Here is a 17007-nt window from a genome sequence, read left to right as displayed (position 1 = left end):
AAAGAAGAAAAAAAAGAAACAAATATAAAAATTCTCCAGTTCGAAATGTGTGGTTCACTTCCTTAAAGGGAAAAAATAAAACATGTACAGCACCTGTACTTAATGAAAGAAAAATCATTATTTACTATTCAATATATGGAATCCCTACTTGCTTATTAAAGCCCGGGCCTATTTTGGAGCAGTCAAATTATCACATAGCGGTACACCGCATTAGGCAAAGCATCAGAGAGAAAAAAAAAGTCGGCAAACACGCACCCGGTGTTATCCTGTCACTCACTGTTGCTAAGTGCTGTGACAGGCATTGGCTTATTAGCTTTGGTGGACCTCGGTTTCCAGCGAGCGGAGCCATTCATGCAATCTGGCTGGAAAAGCTCGGGGAAAATAAACCGCAGTCCCGGGGACTCAATTTAACATGGCTGTCAGAATGTCAAATGCCGGACAGTGCGGGTGCTGGTCGAGGAAGCGGGACCGTGCCGGGCCTGAACACAGACAATATGAGGAGGAAGCAATATCTGCCATGCTGGATCAGCTTTAATGTCAGGCCACTCGGGGCTGGCTAGCCTAAGGGAAAAGAGTGTGCGTGTGTGTGTGGGTGGGGGGAGGGGGGATTTGCTGTGTGATACACAGGGGACATGTGTCGTAAAGCAAAACTGCATTTGGCATAATACATTGGCAGCGATCTGTGCAGGTGAATTAGCCACAGTACATTCACGCCGTTCGGGGTAGGAATTTATTCATGTCATTCCTCCCGCCACCCCCCCCCCCCCAAGTTTTTGAAGAATGATCCCAAGCAAAAAAAAAAAACAAGAAATGGCCATCGGCAGGCGCTGCGTTACTAGCTTAGCTAGTCCTAAATTTACTGTGTGCACGGTGAAGCTACTTTCGTGCAAATCAACAGAAACTCCTGTTTCCCCAGGAATCCAAACCTTAACTGCACGTCTTCTATTTGATGTCACATCCTCCTGCTTCCTCGGCGCTGTCTGCTAACGCAGCGGAGCCAGGCCGGAAAGCTCTGGAGACAATGGCGGAGCTAGCGAGCGCAGATGAGGACATCTTGCGAATCCCCACGGCTGTATCTTCATAAATTCATGTTCCTCTTGGAGTCCTCGCAGCACACACTTACACATTCCAGTGTGTAGTGCGGAAACTCAAACGGAAACTTCGGTCAACAAACATCCAAGATGTACGACACAAATCTATTGGTTGCCTTTGAGGGCTTGTATTTTCCTCAGGGCTTCCTGTTCCGGCAGAATAATACCGTAAATCCTGTCATGTCTTGCCGGTTAATTTTTTGGCATCAAGATCCTGCTCCCATAGCCGATACCGCATCCCCATGATGATTGATGACAGAATATCATGCCACCAGCCTCATAGTGGTGGCGCACGACCCTTAGGAGGGACAACTAAGGCCCTTCTGTAGTGGAGTGCTCCCTCCCCCCGCGCACCTTTTGTGGCGATAATGTCTGAGGTTGACCCTGCGCAGATGAATCAAGTGTTTCCCTTTGGTGGACTTGGCCCAAAATAAGCTGAGCAAGCATCTTCTCAAGCATCGTAGTGACACATGGTACAAATTGCTGAGTCAGCCTTGGCAGCGAAGCCGGCGGTGTAAAGAGAGTGAAGGAATGGCACCTACAAATCAGTGCAATCAAACAACCGCAGGTCCACACCGTTAATGTTAATAGAGCCAAGATGTTATACCTTACAGCAAAAAGCAGTAGTTGCAAAAGAAAAAAAAAGTGTGTTTTCAAAATCCAAAAATATGACTGCCCACGTGTGGCTTGCACACGTTGCGTTGACCACGTTGTCTTAATCTTCAGGGTTTATGTTTGTTTGCGTCTGCCAAAGGGTAAAGAAAGCAAACGGATTGTGTTGCTGCCTACGTCTGCGGGTGTGCAACAGAGGAACAGATAGTGGGTTGCATATTTAAGTTGTTTATTTAGCGAGCGAGTCTGAGGGATTGTCAAAGTGTGTGTGTGTGTGTTTTCAATTGTGTGTGGATGACAGCAAGGAAAGTTGTCAGTATGCGGGTGTGACGGGAATGATGATTACTGGATATGTTAGCATGAAAGGGAGCCAAAGGTTTGCATTGTTGTTTTGAATGTGGGTGTGTTTATCCACAAGGAATGTGTGTGTGTGTGTGTGTGTGTGTGTGTGTGTGTGTGTGTGTGTGTGTGTGTGTGTGTGTGTGTGCGTGTGCATGCATGTGTGTATGTGGGGGGGGGGTCCTTCCATGAGCTGGAAAGCTGCCAGGTGCCCCTTGCGGATGTCTTTGTGGTGATTTAGGAAGCGATCGATTTCATGGTACTGCTTTGTTTCTCAACTCTCTCATGAATAGCAGTGCAACTCGCCATCACCCATGTTTGTTTTGTTCTTTTTTTTTTTGCCTGCGGCTGTTGACGCTGACATTTCCTCCTCCTCCTCTCATGGTGAAATTCGCTTTATCTGTACGTGTCAGGACTATCACAAAACCAAGGACAATGATGACAATTCTGATGAGAGAAGCTTGAGGACTACAAAGCGGGGCAATATCCGAGCGGGAACCGAAAGGTGCGCGTGTGTGGTGTACGACAGAGCAAATAGATTTTCAGAAGAGTATCGACCGCACACGGCCAAACAAAAATGAGTCATCGCTGTTTGTTTCTCCCTCCGTTTTTGCATGCGGATGCCGCTTTCTGAGGGCTGGAACGCTATCATAGCCAAAAGAACCTTGGTGACAACGCAAATGCACGTGTCATACCGGAGAAGCTGCACTGTTTGAGAAAGTTCTGCGGGTTGCAGATCCTGCCTCGCGTGACCGGTCGGGAATGAGGTGGAAAGGATGAGGAGGAAATGATCTGGAGCAGCCACCTGCTAAAACCTTCTGAATAGGTTAGCTTACTAATTGGCTCATTCAACCCGGACTTACACAGCGATGACTATTTGTAAGCCTTTATTTTTCGTGCGCTGTGTATAAAGCCTTTGCAAGCACCAAAAACGTGCTCCATGAATACAAAAGATCCTCCGTATATGACGTGACCCCACTACCCCACTCACACTATTTCAAAACAACTCACTGCTGCAGACATTTCGATGACTCCATGGCAATAACGATGAGGACAGTTGTGGTATTAATGGCACATAGATTGATGCCAGTGAGGAAGCGTGTCGTGACACAGTAATCATACTAATGTTATAGCATGAGTAATGATGCTGAACGTGCTGGCAAATGGGCTCGTTATCGTGAAGGGGGGGTGGGGGGGTTGATGAGGAAAAGGATGATGTGCTCTATTATGATGATAAGTAGCGTGATGATGAAGGAAACTGGATGAGCCGTGTTCCAAAAGGGCTTTTGTACGCTTTTCGTTGCTCACCTGCACCACTTTGCCGTTTGGCGATGGGACGTCGTAATGCAGCCAAAGTGCGAAGATTAAGTCCTCTTGTCTTACCTATTTTGAAAGATTTATCATCTCCCGATATTTATCTCAATAATCTTGCCCTAAGATGTACATGAACCTACTGCCGTATGTAGGCATAAAAAACAGGATGACAGAGGACTGCATGAAATCAGTCATTTTCAACAAAAAGTAAGTTGTGTGCCACTATCTAATGGTGAAAAATAGAACTTTCCATCCGGAGTGAAATTTCTGGTTACGTCCGAACAAGGAACGAAACGCGGTTGTAAACGGAGGATAAAATGTCATGATTTGAGTTTTCATCAACATTTGTAAGATTTTCAAGATGCAGAAAACAGATGCAGAGCCATTTGTTGTGTCTCAATAAGGCAAGCTGTATTTCATTTGCATGACAGGGCAAACAGAAAGTCGTAAAAGCTGCGACGCGACCATTCATCTGATATCGGCTATAGCACAAGGTCACCGATTAGTGACAAGTTGATGCTTGCATTCAGCCAATTTTCAGCGGAATCATCCATCCAAATGCATCCCCCTCCAGTTTGTTTCGCCTTTCAGGGGAATGGTTAGAGTTTGGAACACAGCCCTCCTGGCTGCACATTTGCATCTCCAAGAACACAGATGCTCTGTTGTTTACTCCGCAGCAAGCCTTTTCTGATGTGCTCATTTTCCAGAGGAGGAAACGACATGCCTCTGTGCAGAATTTGGACTCATTCACCGCTAATGAAACGGAATGATGACAGTTTTGCCTGGGACCGCCGCTCTCATCTGGGTGACTCATACTGTGTCCTCACACCCCTTTCAACTTCGATTTCTAATTAGTTGGAGGGCAAAGGAAATCGTCAGCCCACGTTATTTGGTCCGCAGAACATTTTGAACATTTTAATGGAAGCCTGACCACGCAACACACTTGTAAAGACACTCATTTAAAATCCAGCTGAGCGATTGAACCGCGTGTGATTCATCTCATCCCTCTTTGCTTCCGACCCGGGGTATGTTGGAATTATTTAGCAGAGAGACGATGACCAAAACCCTGCTGCGGGGACGCGCCGCCTGCAGAAAGATAATAAAGCACAAGCAGAAAATTGAGCGCCGTCACTCGTTCTTTCATTTCAGCCAGCAGGAAGTGTTCATAAAACGTAAATTAAATCTGTCCCCCTCTGCACCCTACGTGCCAAACAACCAAGAAAGGAAGAATAGGATGGCACCAAACGCAGCCTTTGTTGTCGCCGGTGTTGATTGTCTGCATTGGAGGGCTTTCGAGGCAGCACCGGACTGAGCTCAAGGGGGATGAGTGGAAGGATTAGGTGCGAAAAACGGCAGAGTGATGCACCAGGAAAAGGAGTGTGGCCGAGGAGCGACAATCAAGGATGAAGTGAGACACCCTGAAAAGGTGATCCGATACGTCGAGACAGAGAATGAATGTTGGAGGCCGGAGCTTTTAGAAACTTCAGTAAAGCCAAATGGAAGAAGGCACCCGGCGTTAAATCCCGTGGCCAGTGGGGGCGGGATGGAAGTTAGTCTTCCTATGCGGGAGAGACCTTATTTACTGTGGGGGCCGGGGGGGATGGATCTTCAGCTTTCATCTACAGACTTTAACAAGCCTGCAATCCATCCTACATGTAATACGAGACCGGCTATTAATATGGGCAGATTTCTTCCCGCTGGCTCTCTGTGTGACTCTGTGTCACAGTGCAAAGCATTGACTCAAAGTAACATGAGATGAAATTGCACAAATTAGCCTGCTGGGCACTGATATGACTAACGAGATACGCGGCTCACAGTAAATATCAACCCTGTCTTGCTCATGCGCTGGTAATGTGGCAAGCGTCCCGCTGCGGCCTCCATGCTTGTTCCCTGGCCTTCAAAGTGAACATCCTTCGTCCTTTTGTCAAAGACGCGGAGCTGCCGGTGAGCTGGAAGTCATCGCGCACGAACACAAGGAATGAAACGTTTGCACAGTTAGGTGGTCATGTAGTCGGGCAATTTAAATGTTCGTGGCTCAACACTGATGGTTGTGTGATTCCAAGGAAAATCAAATGGAGTTAATGGAGCGGAGAAGAGGACTGGAGTGAGAGGAAAACAGCTTTTATTAAAACGACCAAAGGTTTCAACCTTTTTCCACAGTGTCCCTGCGGGTCCTATTTTCACACCCAATGTAAACGTAGGGCAAAGCAGAGTCGAACTGCGCATACGGTAGTGGGTGTTTTTTCTTTTGGTATTTTCATAGACACGTGCCGGGAGAAAGGGGCCTGTGCTCAGTTGTGGGAGCGAGCACAGGGCCGCTTGGAGCCCGCCGTCTACCCCCGGTCGTGTCAGTGTTCATGATGTTGGTCCCTTCTTCACACAAAAGTGTATCAGGCGAGTTATCCAAGATGAACGGGGGCGTACTACTACTACTACTACTACTACTAATAATAATAATGATAAGAAGAATACATATAATTCATAGTGTGCTTTTGATTGAAAGTTAACACATTGGCAGGAAAAGGGAGCAATAGAAGTAGCTCACTGAGGCTTTGGGTCTCATGTGGACTAAAGTGGGGGGACGAACTCCAGCTCCCATTCATTTTAATAATATATAATAATATATTTTCATTTGCCTCAACTGTTATAGCTGCCCTTGTAATTTTTCGTTCGTCCCATCAGACGTGCACATTTAATGTCATCGTGCAGGCTCCAACTGGCTGCTTAGAGCTGCTGATTAAACAGCATATCAAGTATAGAACAAGGGCCAGTAGCTAGGCAACAGTTTTTCAGGCTAGCCTCAGCTCTTCTCAAATCACCCTTTACTTTTTTTTAAAAAACTTTTTAAACATATTTTATTTTTTTCATATCACTAAAGTCCCAGTGACAATGCTGTCACTCACTTAAATATGTGTTATTTTATCATCGCCACCACTGCTGCAGCAAGGCTATCGGAATGTGAAAGCCCCGTCGTTGTATATGGGTCGTAATAAAACCACTATTTCATATTCACTGCCATAAGCTGATGGAAAGCGTGAAATATGTATAAAAATGACCACCCATATAGAACTGATTGCATCAGAGGCGACAACAGGGCGCAAGGCTCGGTAGAAGTGGAATGTTGAGTAATTGGCTGCAGCAGTCGAGAATGAACCAAACGGGAATAATTCATTCAGTCGGCTAATATAGTACAAATTCAATGCCTCCATTTTTATTGTCGTGTCTGAGCAGTGATTTCTCTGCTCAGAGCATCTCCGTCATTTTTCAGTGGGCTTGATGTCTAGTTGGCTGCAAAATAAAAAAGGCAAAAGATTACATTAGCATGGTAGAGCGTGATTTGGTGTGTTTTAGCTAAATGAAGATCCTGTCCCTGTTGAAAAAGTTTTCTCTCCTTTGCTTCCCACTTGCCCAAAATGCTCACATTATCAAGCAAATTCATCTTGCGGGGCTCCAGTACGTGGCTGGATTTAGACTCGGGGGCTGCTGTCAGGCTTTATCGAGCGCTCCCTTTTCTTAGTGGGAAGGGAGGAGACGCCCTTGCCAAGCGGAGCTGGCGCTATGACAGTCGCCCTCGACGTCTTTACTGCTTCATCCTTCACTGACTTCCGCATATGCTCACAGCACATACACGCACTCGTACAGTGATGAGCCGTGTCAGATTGGTCATTAGTTTCGTCGTAGGGGTCGGACGTGTTTGGCGCTAAGCTCACCGTACGTCCCCGGTGACCCTGAAATCTCAACTTCGACGGTGCCTGTCACTTGGGTTCTGTTAGCGCCCCCTTAAGAAGAAGAAAACATTTCGTGCCCCTCACTCAACTCTCCGCCGCGACTATGAATAGGATCATTTGTTTGGACACATTTTGTGCTTATTAACATGAAAGAAAAAAAAAGTATTATCGATCGGTAAGTTGAAGTGCATCAAAATGCCTGAAATTCAAACAAATATTAAATGAGCGCGCCACTGCCACCTACTGTAGTGAATGTGCAATGACTTTTTAGTCATATAAGGCAAAAAACAAAAACATGTTCACACGGTCACATGTACCCCACTGGCATCTCACCGCGCCCCTGCAATCTGACATCGATTCTTAACGCCATCCTGCCATTTGAATTTGGCTCTTGGACCTGCAGTGTAAATCCTGCCAAAGACACCCCTTTCTTTTCTCTTTTTTTTTATGCGAATAGCTCTGGGTGACTCATCTGCGCTCTTCTTCTTTTCTCATTAAACTGGCAGCCAGATGGGGAGGTTGTGTCACCGGTAGTGGTACTTGTCGGTCATCAATGAATGGCCACCGCTACCTGCAAGCTTGTCACACCACCGGCGCAGAAGGCCTTAGCAATGAAACACGGGCCGTCAGCAGTCGATGCGACCGCCGATTCTCCCTCTGTTTGCCTCCCGGCAGTTCTTTTTTCCGCGACGCTTTTATGGTCGAGGTGATAAGATGTGAGAGAAATCCTTCCGTGCCCGCCTTGCGAAGAAGAGCAATGTTAATTTTTGTAACGTCCGTTTTTGCCGTTGGCTCATCGAAAGTCGACACAACACCGATTTTGTGATTGCATGTGTTTATGAAAGCTGTCTGTTCCGTTTGTGGCGGTGCAAGGATCAATCACGTGAAAGATTTTGCTCATGCGTGTTCTCAAACCCCAAATAACTTGTTCTTGTATACAATGCTACAACAGTGTTTGTGGAGCCGTTGCGAAAAACGCACAGTTGTAAGTGAATTGGGCTTGGTTCATACTTGGATGGGAGACCACCCAATTAACACCAGTGATTAATCAGAGTCGCTGGTATGATGTTTACAAACCCCACAGCGAACCTCAAAGTTGAGTTTCTTGTCGGCATAGCTCAGACTGCAAATTAGGATGAGAAACTATTAAGGATTAAAAAAAAAAAGTGTTGATAAGAGAGGTTAAAAACTGACCTCTCTTTATCTTCCTTCTCCCTTTAATTCCTCCACACTCTCAATATTGAAGTTCTTTTCAAGCCTTTGGCTCCTTTTTTTCTGTGCTTTGCCAACACACACAATTATTGAATCGCTACAGGCTGTCCACTGTAGTGATCGCTGTCTCTAAAAGGGTTAAAGTAAAAAAAACAAACAAACAAAAAAAACCCACCTGGATTATTTAATCCGAGGACAGCCGTTGATTTTGTAAACCTGTGTTTTTACAAATCAGTTAGATGGGTGAGCTGTTACTTTGCTGCTGCCAATGAGCTGCATTGTGGCCTTGCTTTATGTTCTCTCCGCATCGAGTCGAAATGCCAGACAAGTCTGCAGATGGAGGCCGCTTCGCCTCACAGCAGCAAACACGAGCCATTAATCACGTAGCAACAACAGGGCACGCTGATGTCAACTGTGCTGCAAATGGGAGGCCTCTTAAAATCACATTTTATCATCTTTGGAATCGAGCTCTTTATTGAAATTCCGAAGGGCTCTTCACCTCTTTGTGTGGAAGGAAGAATATCAGCACTGAATGTATTTTAAAAACAGCTTGTGAAGAACACTTCATAATTGTTCATTCAATAGCTGCTGTGGCACTCAGGAGTGGGAAGACCTACTTCACAAACGTTAAAAAAACTGATTAAAAAATACAGCGGGCTGCTGTAAACTGCAACCTTTAAAGTCGGAAGCTTTGAGCACATGCAAGCATCCACCCTTTTGTTTTGTTTTTTTAATGGCACTTTATTAATTTTATCTCCTGGCCACCACTTCTCCGCTTTCCACCGTTTTCAGTACCCCACCTCACGTTTCATTCTCCTCATGTGTAAATCATATTTGCAATTGCAGACAAATCGGTCCACGGTGGAAAGGATGTCGAAGGGATGGATGCTAATGAGACACCTGCTGGAGTCATCGCAAGTCCTCGGAGGCCATTGATGTCGGAAAGGTAATGAATTCGCTATTTAACAGCAGGTAAAGCTGCTGCTTGTCTTTGACAGAGCGGCGTTTGTTAATTACTATTAAAAGCTAAACAGGTTCTTGTGTATGTGCTATAAAAAAAAAGGTGCTTTCAAAGCACAAACCTGCAACAAGCTGTAAAACTCAATATTATACTGCTATCTAGTGTTTAAAAGGGGTTGATGCAAGAGACGGACCTCCTTTGCATGATGCTGGCTCGGGAGGATATTTGAGAGGGCTTTTTTTTTGTTATGTTAATGAGTATATTGTAAAAATGATGACATCTAAAGCCACGGTCTCCACTCATTGGTTAATATTCGGCAGGAGAAACGGAAAACTTTGGCCTTTGTCACACGCAGCGGTGGCCTGGTGGCCTGGTCTAGTACGGCCGTCGGTCCCATGCTGCCCCTCATAGGTCAATCTCGGTACTGATTCGGGTGGAGACTTCGCAATTGTCGATGGAGATGTGTTGAACTGAGGTGTTTCACCGAAAACGATACAGCCGAGTCGTGTGCCGTGAGAGGAGAGGAAGCCACTCGAACAAAGCTCCATTGCTTTGAGTATGAAGAAATGTAATGTGTACGTTCCGCCACACGGTGGTAGTGCTGCACCATCTTTACTTTACCACTCAGGACCACTTCAAATGAGATCTCTTTTGGAAGTTTGCCCCTGTGAAAATAGGAAGGCTGTTTTGATGTTATTGGGCCGCACGATGGAATGTACCCAATAGTCCGGAGAGTTCAAATCTCCGCTCCAGAATTTCTGTGTGGAGTTTACAGGTTGCTTAAAACTACATGAAGAATTGGGATTACAGTATTTGGCAGGATTACAATTTATCACCACTGATTCATTATTTCACATTGATGGGCACTCTCCCCGATTTTGCCGGTCCGTCCTTCGTCCGCGAGCTGTTTGGAGTCAGTTTGCAATCAATAGCCATTTCTGCAGCGACGTTCGTCAACTGAGAGTGACTGCCGATTCATCTGAATCTTGCTCTGTGAAATACCGAATAAGCAGGACTCACCCAGTCAGGACTGCTGAGTGTGGTCATGTGCAAACTTTACCCCCACACTTTACAGTAGTGGGATTGGCTCGGCCAGTGGGCGAATGGTATTTTCAAGCTTAATCAGTTGACCTTTATACCCGCGTTCTTTTTTGTCTTCCTTTTTAGCCTGCAGCAGCATATAAATAATGTACTGGGCATGGATACATAGTGTATATTGCAAACAAACATTTACACTCATGGACAGTTTCCAGTCTTAAATTTCAAATTCCATACAGGAAGGCCGGACCTGAGATTTGGACCCAATTTTGCGTGAAACTTCAAAACATTTTTTTTTTTATTTTACTGCTAGTCACTTAAGTGGCTATTCCATTGACCAAATGCTCATTTCGTGGGAATGCTCCAACCACAGCACCAATCTTGTTTGACCTTCACGCTAACAAAAACAATTCCCTTCATTTGTTTTCCACTTCTGAATTCAAGGCACGTCCTGTTGTATTTACACAATTCTTCACAGCCCTTAAATTTTTCAATGAGTGTCTCTGAGATGTAGGAACGTTAAAGCATTTTTCCCAAGATGTTTGTACCAATCTGGTGGCAACTCTCAAGCAAAATAATTCATCACGTTTAAAAATCTATCAACAGTCGGGGACACATCCTGACTTGAATTCCCCCTCTTCTGTACTTGATGCAACGAGGGCGTTGATATCCTCATCAGTTTGGATATATTTCTCCTGTTGTGAATTTATCACAGTCGATAAGATCACCAGAGCTGCTTTGCTTTGGCTTTATCTCTAAAAAGAAAAAGAAATTTAACTGTGCCAACTGTTATGAAGAGGAGCGCACTTCGGGAAGGACCCTGTAATTTTCAGTGTGATAGTAAAGGGGTCATATTCGGGAGAACTGACATTTAGATTGGAGGGAAATATAGGCGGGAATTGTGTGCCTGGCCACCATCAAGTGGGAAATTAAACCAAGCCTTCTGCTATCTTTCTACTCCCCCACCCTCCACAACGGAAGACAGATCTGCTGCTAAAACGAGTTTATTTCATCATGGAAAGACATATGCTGCACAAATATAGATCTATGTTTTTGATAAAAGCATGTCACAGGCTTGCTGTTCAAGGAACTGTTTTAAAATGCGGTGGGGTGGGTGAGTCATATTCTCTTTTTCAAGTGTCAAGCGATGTGCCATCTTGTGCGGGTGTGTGTGTGGGGGGGGGGGGGGCTTGTTGTTGACAGTCGTCCTCCACTCCAGGACAACCTGTCATGAAAAATTGTAGTACACCATCCCAACACTTGGGGACGTGCTGCAATTTGTCCATTCGCTGGTCCACCGGGCTCACCATCAGTCAATAGACCAAAAGCGGAAGCAAAACTGTACTGCCTTCAAAATAAATGACCATATATGAAACGAATCAGTCGTCCGGCAATATAACTACATCCATCCATTTTCCGATCTGCTTATCCTCACAAGGGTCGCGGACAAGGGGCGCCGGGGGTGCTAGAGCTAGAGGAAATCGGAGTACCCGGAGAACATGCAGACTCCACACAGGGAAGCCGAAGCTGGAATTGAACCCGCTACCTCTGCACTGTGAGGTCAACGCGCTAACCACTTTGTATAAGTACTGGATTTAAAATACAAGTATAGTAATTGGTTGCCGATCTTAAAATACTAAAATTAGTATTAATATGACCATTTGTATTCAATAACAGAATCATTAAGACTCTGTTGATTCAAAACAGTGCAGTATCATACATAGTAATATATAAAATATAAATGATCTAATGCAGGAAGAGCATCATAACAACAACAAAAATGCATAAAATGGAAAGATAGCTGCCACAGTGCCACCATCTGATATGCCATACGGAATGAAAAAACTAAAAATATATATATTTCTAAATGTAATTGTTTCATGTCATCATTGGGCTAGTTAATACAATAGTAATCATACATTTAAATGTTCAGAAGTGACATTCTTCATTGTATTAGTAGTCCTTAGGGTGGTTTTCCAAATACTGCAGGTCAAGGAAACAACCACATTAATAACGTCTTCTAAAGTCCTAAGCAATAAAAAAATACCATAATTTTTTGTTTGTACATTAGCAGTGTACACTTAAAATATTTAGCACATCGCTGCATGTACATCCATCCATTCATCCATCCATACACGCGCATCGGCGCAAACGCACTCTGGCTAGTAAATTATTGTGAAAGGCCCTTTCCGGAAGTGGAATCCTACCCGCTTCCCTGAATTCTGACGCCGGCAGAAACCCACAGTCCAGCCTCACTGCTCGTACTCTTTACCCCAGTGTCTGAGTTCCTCTCTCGTCCCCCTCTGTTGTTTGCACTCATCGTTCCCCCTTGCATCCACAGGGTTCGCCTGCCGCCTCGTCAGACCCGATCGGATGCCTCTGGAAGCCAGGATCGCACGGCCAGGTAAGCACAGCGTTTATCCGTGACTATGTGGCGGCCACTGTCCGTATGTTGCCCCCTCCCCTCGCCTTCACCTCCACCACGCGACATTCCCGGCCTGTTGCCTGCGTCGCTGCCGCGATCGGCGAGCGAGCGCGGCGCAAGGCAGCTTCTGCTCGGTCCCGTTATACGGCTCCTTAGATTGCTTCCTTCCCCGGAAGGATGTTGCGCTTATACCCACTCGAGTACGCTATTTCCCCATTCATCGCCACCCCCCTTTGTCGCTTATTCTCGCCAGCACGGCGGCGGAGAGCAGCAGGTAATCAATCCCGGTGCAGCTGTTGAACTGTCATGGTTGTTCACCCGGAGCCTTCTGGTTTGATTTTCAGCATTACTTGAAGCTAAACGCTGCTGCAAGGCGTATAGCGCGGAAGCTAACCGTCTTGTCTGCTGGGGTTCCCGGTCCATATGAGTGACCTCCACCCACGCATTGCAATGCAACTGTGTGCATCCCTTTGCGCCCAATAATGTGTTGTTGTTTTTTTTAACCATTTTTATTGGTGCCTGTGTTGTGCATGCGTTGCTGGTGCAGGTGTTGCATGATCTCATTCTCCGTGTCAGGCGTGCATTTGTTGTCAAGTGGAGGTGTGGTTCCGGTCCTCGATGTGCTTTGTATAAACACAGACGTCTGTCAAGATCACACAACGTCTTATTTATTTTTTGTGCGTGTGTGTTTTGTTGTTGTTGTTTTTTTTCCGCGGCCCACATCATCCACTCAGTAGTTTAAATGCGATCAGCACATCAGTGAGGGATCATTAGCCTGCACATTGAGGTGCAAGTGGCACAAGTTAGACTGCGAAACTTTCTTGTTTGTAAACGAAACGCACTGAATGCAGGGGCGGGCATTGCATTTCGTCACAGAGCCTTCAGTGGGGACTTACCCAATTTGATTAACTTCATTACTATCATGCTGCACACTATACAAAAACGATGCAATCACCCGAAGCGGTATTTAACAATCAATCATTTAAATAAATTACATCATAGTCATCAGTGATGCTGATGATGAAATGTATTGTGTGTGCAGCAAAGCTACACGTGTGTTTTGCGGGTCACTGTCGGCCGTTTGACGTTAATGCTGTGACCAACCAATCAGAGGATGGGAAAATGCTGACGTCATAGTGTGTCAGCTCGCTGGATGAGCTCGAAGCGATTCATATCGCAAAGAAACAGTCAAATTGCTAAAAATAGTAAAATGGGCAAATTACATTAACGTGATAGTACAGCTGATTGGACAAAAAAAAAATCGGGTCACAATATGCGCTCGCAGAGAAGAAATAACACTTGTGGAGTTAATCCTGAGGCTCGTCCAGTGCACGATGGCTGTGGAGGCGAATTTATTAATTTTTTCGGCAAACGCGTATGACTACGGAGGACCGCGTAACCAGACGCACTCCAGCAAAGCTTCATTAGTCTGCCTTTGACGGCAATCAATCACCCGATTGCCGAACTGGGCCACAATAATCCGATCCTTTCGATCCACTTGCAACCGAGATCTCTTGTGCTCCCACCTGAATTGATGCCATCGCGGTGGAAAGTCAACACCTTGGAAGCTAATGCATCATTAATGTTATGTAATAAAGTCCAACCCCCCCCCCCCCCCCCGATAACGTGAAGCAGACTGATTTGAGTTAGCAGCCCTAATCTATTCATGAATAAGTAAACAGTGGCACAATATTGCCCAGGACGAGGGAAATGCATCTCAACTCTTCTGCGTGAGTTTACACAAAGTAAAAGATTGTGATCATCCTTTGCCTCCACCGTTGCGACTTCTCAACCAAATCAATGTCCGAGCTCGGGGCCCGTTTGTATCGAGCAAAATGCAAATAATTACTTTGGGACAGTTCATTCCCGGTCGCATAAATTTTGATGAAGCACTTACATCTACGACCTTGATTGCATTTGTGACGAGCAGTCGCAATTTGTTGCGCTCGTTCTTTATTTTGCCGCTCAGGCGGGATTTATACTGCAGGTCCAAGTGTCCGATTGCGATGATCGGACTTTTCTTGACTTTATATTTCGACATACATTTCAAGCGACCAATCGGGTATGGCGATGTTAACACTGATGGAACTGCGGGAAACGGGTCTTGTTTGGGTTTGGGAAGATGCCAAATGCTGGAGTCAGATTTCTGGAAGAGGTCGGGTTCTGAATCAAAGCGATCCAATTCGTTGCATGTAGTTTTCACTTTTCATGTACAAATCGAATTTGTGCCATTCGAAAGCAAAACATCGGTATTGTGTCACTTGCGCCGTGCAATGTAAATCCAGCCGGCGTGGATTCGTTGAACGCTGCGAGTCGTGCACTTTCTCGTAGTCTCTTTTTTTTCCCCCGTCTCTCTCCGCCTTTCAATTGAGCTTCCGCCTTCCGTGACTTGTCTGTCTTCATTTTTGACTAATGACTTCATTAAACTTATTAGTGCTACTTTGCTGGCGAGGTTCGATATCGAGCATGCCAGTGAGCCAACCTGGGCGGTGATTTTGTTCTCCAGTTTTATCTGCATGAAACAGGGGCGCCTATTTGTGGCACAAGCAAAAGCCAATCCCGCTTTTTAGGTCTGCGCCGCAATCCTCCGCCGAGTGGAATTTTATTCAAAATAGCATTTGGATTTTTTTTTTTATTTATTCTCCCTTTCAATGCTGTCTGCAGTACCAGCCTGTCACCTGCACAGCAGGCGCCTCTGTTTGCATGAAAAGACATTCTAATTTCAAGCGTCACAGTGTTTTGGCTCAGTGTACTGTGTGCGTGTGTATTATGCTTGATATTGGCTCCAGTGTGTGCATGTTAGAATTACAACAGTTTGTGTATGCGCCTCACACTTTGGAAGGGGCCAAAAGTAAAAGGACAATCTGGTCAGCGGTTCCACGGCAAGGCAAATGATGATTTTTAGTGTCCCTTTTGGTGCCTTAAAACTTGCGAGGCATATCTACTGTACATCATTCGCCTTGTTTGGGTGCAATTGCTCTCAAAGTAAACGCAATGATCTGCAGTTGAACCACACCTTGTTTTATATAAATATAAACGTCTTTTCAGACTTGGTCCAGAATTGGCTGGTAATGAATGAGCAAATAGTCTCCTGCTTTTTACAACCGTGCCGTCACAGACACATTCTTTGGCTGAAAATGTCTGCCCGATGAGATGCGGGAGTTGAATGAGGGGAGCGCAAGCGGCACATATTCAGAAAAAGAAAACCACCAAGCGAAGACGGGATGCAAGGAGCACAGGAATACCGACACATGAAAAAATCTTACATCATTGTTTTGTGGGTATTGTTTGTCTGTGAAGGCTTCCCCACACGTTGTTTTGCAAAGGGGGGTGTTGAAGGGCGCTTTGTTTGTCTCCTCCCGGTTCTGTACAGGACAAAACTCACTTTTTTGAGGGGGGGCGGGGGTACTCAAAAAGACTACATTTTTTGTTATGATGATGCCGTGTTCGCATCGAAGGCTTCGAAGATGTATTCAAAATAAACCCTCTTCAGGTTACCTTGCCCATCTGCAAAATGCCCACTGGGGCGGTTTGTATCATCCACCAAGACCGCAGCCTTTCAGAAGGCAAAATTGGAAGGAAAAGCACCGCTCTGCCATCACTCTTCTGCTCTCATCCTTCCAGCGGCCATTATTATCAGCAGCCTAAGACAGAGTGTCTGAGTCGTGAACGTAAGAGCCAATCATGGGGGCGACTGATGGGGCAGGTGTCCATGGAGAAAAGCGAGCAATGTGAATATACCGCCGTCCTTGTTTGAAATGGAGCCCAGAATTGCCCAGCAAGCCCGCATGCCCTCAGATTAGTGTCGAAGCCAGGTTGGAGATCGCACAGCTTCAACTACGCCCGGCAGGATGTTCGAATGTGTCTTTGTATGGCGAGACGGTTCCGAGCTCCGTCACTCACGGCCGCTGTCACGTGTCAAGAGGTTCAGACTTGGATGGCCCCTCAAAGAGTGCGTTTGGCCCCTCAAATAGTGCGTTTGGCCCGGCATCGAGTCTGCGCAGCCTGCGGCGTCCTTTCATCAGAGAGGATCCGTTTCTCTGCATGAGCGTGCTGGCTTTCTCCATGTGTGTCTCCCAAAGCAGTTGTTGCAGCTGCAGCTGGCAGAGTGGGTCTTACAACTTCTTTTTTTTTTTCCTTCTCTCCCTACTTGAGATGTCCAGAAATACGATCCAAATGCTGCCTGTTAATTTGCCTCCTCCCCCCCCCCCCCACCCCTCATTTGCATTTTCGAGGACTTCACTGCAATTGTGCTGCTCCGTTGTTGTGCTTTGGCCAAGAATTTTG

The 17007-nt window shown here is 45.8% G+C and overlaps 1 protein-coding gene across 2 annotated transcripts in view; it reads left to right on the top strand.

The window, feature by feature from the left end:
• Positions 1-17007, top strand: part of fut8b (fucosyltransferase 8b (alpha (1,6) fucosyltransferase)) — a 91561-nt gene that overhangs the window by 10677 nt on the left and 63877 nt on the right. Inside the window, exons 2-3 of one of the 2 annotated variants that reach the window (XM_086100856.1) lie at positions 9143-9242; positions 12637-12699. The gene's annotated coding sequence lies outside the window, so the exon portion shown is untranslated. Of the gene's footprint in view, positions 1-9142; positions 9243-12508; positions 12700-17007 lie in introns of those variants that run through there. The other variant, XM_086100855.1, reaches the window with a different exon arrangement.

Source organism: Hippocampus guttulatus, chromosome 20 (genome assembly GCF_054856545.1).
Source record: "Hippocampus guttulatus isolate MCC_2025c chromosome 20, RoL_Hgut_1.0, whole genome shotgun sequence".
Lineage (NCBI taxonomy): Eukaryota > Metazoa > Chordata > Actinopteri > Syngnathiformes > Syngnathidae > Hippocampus > Hippocampus guttulatus.
The sequence above is the reverse complement of the archived record's forward strand: the minus strand, read 5'-3'. Positions and strand labels throughout refer to the sequence as shown.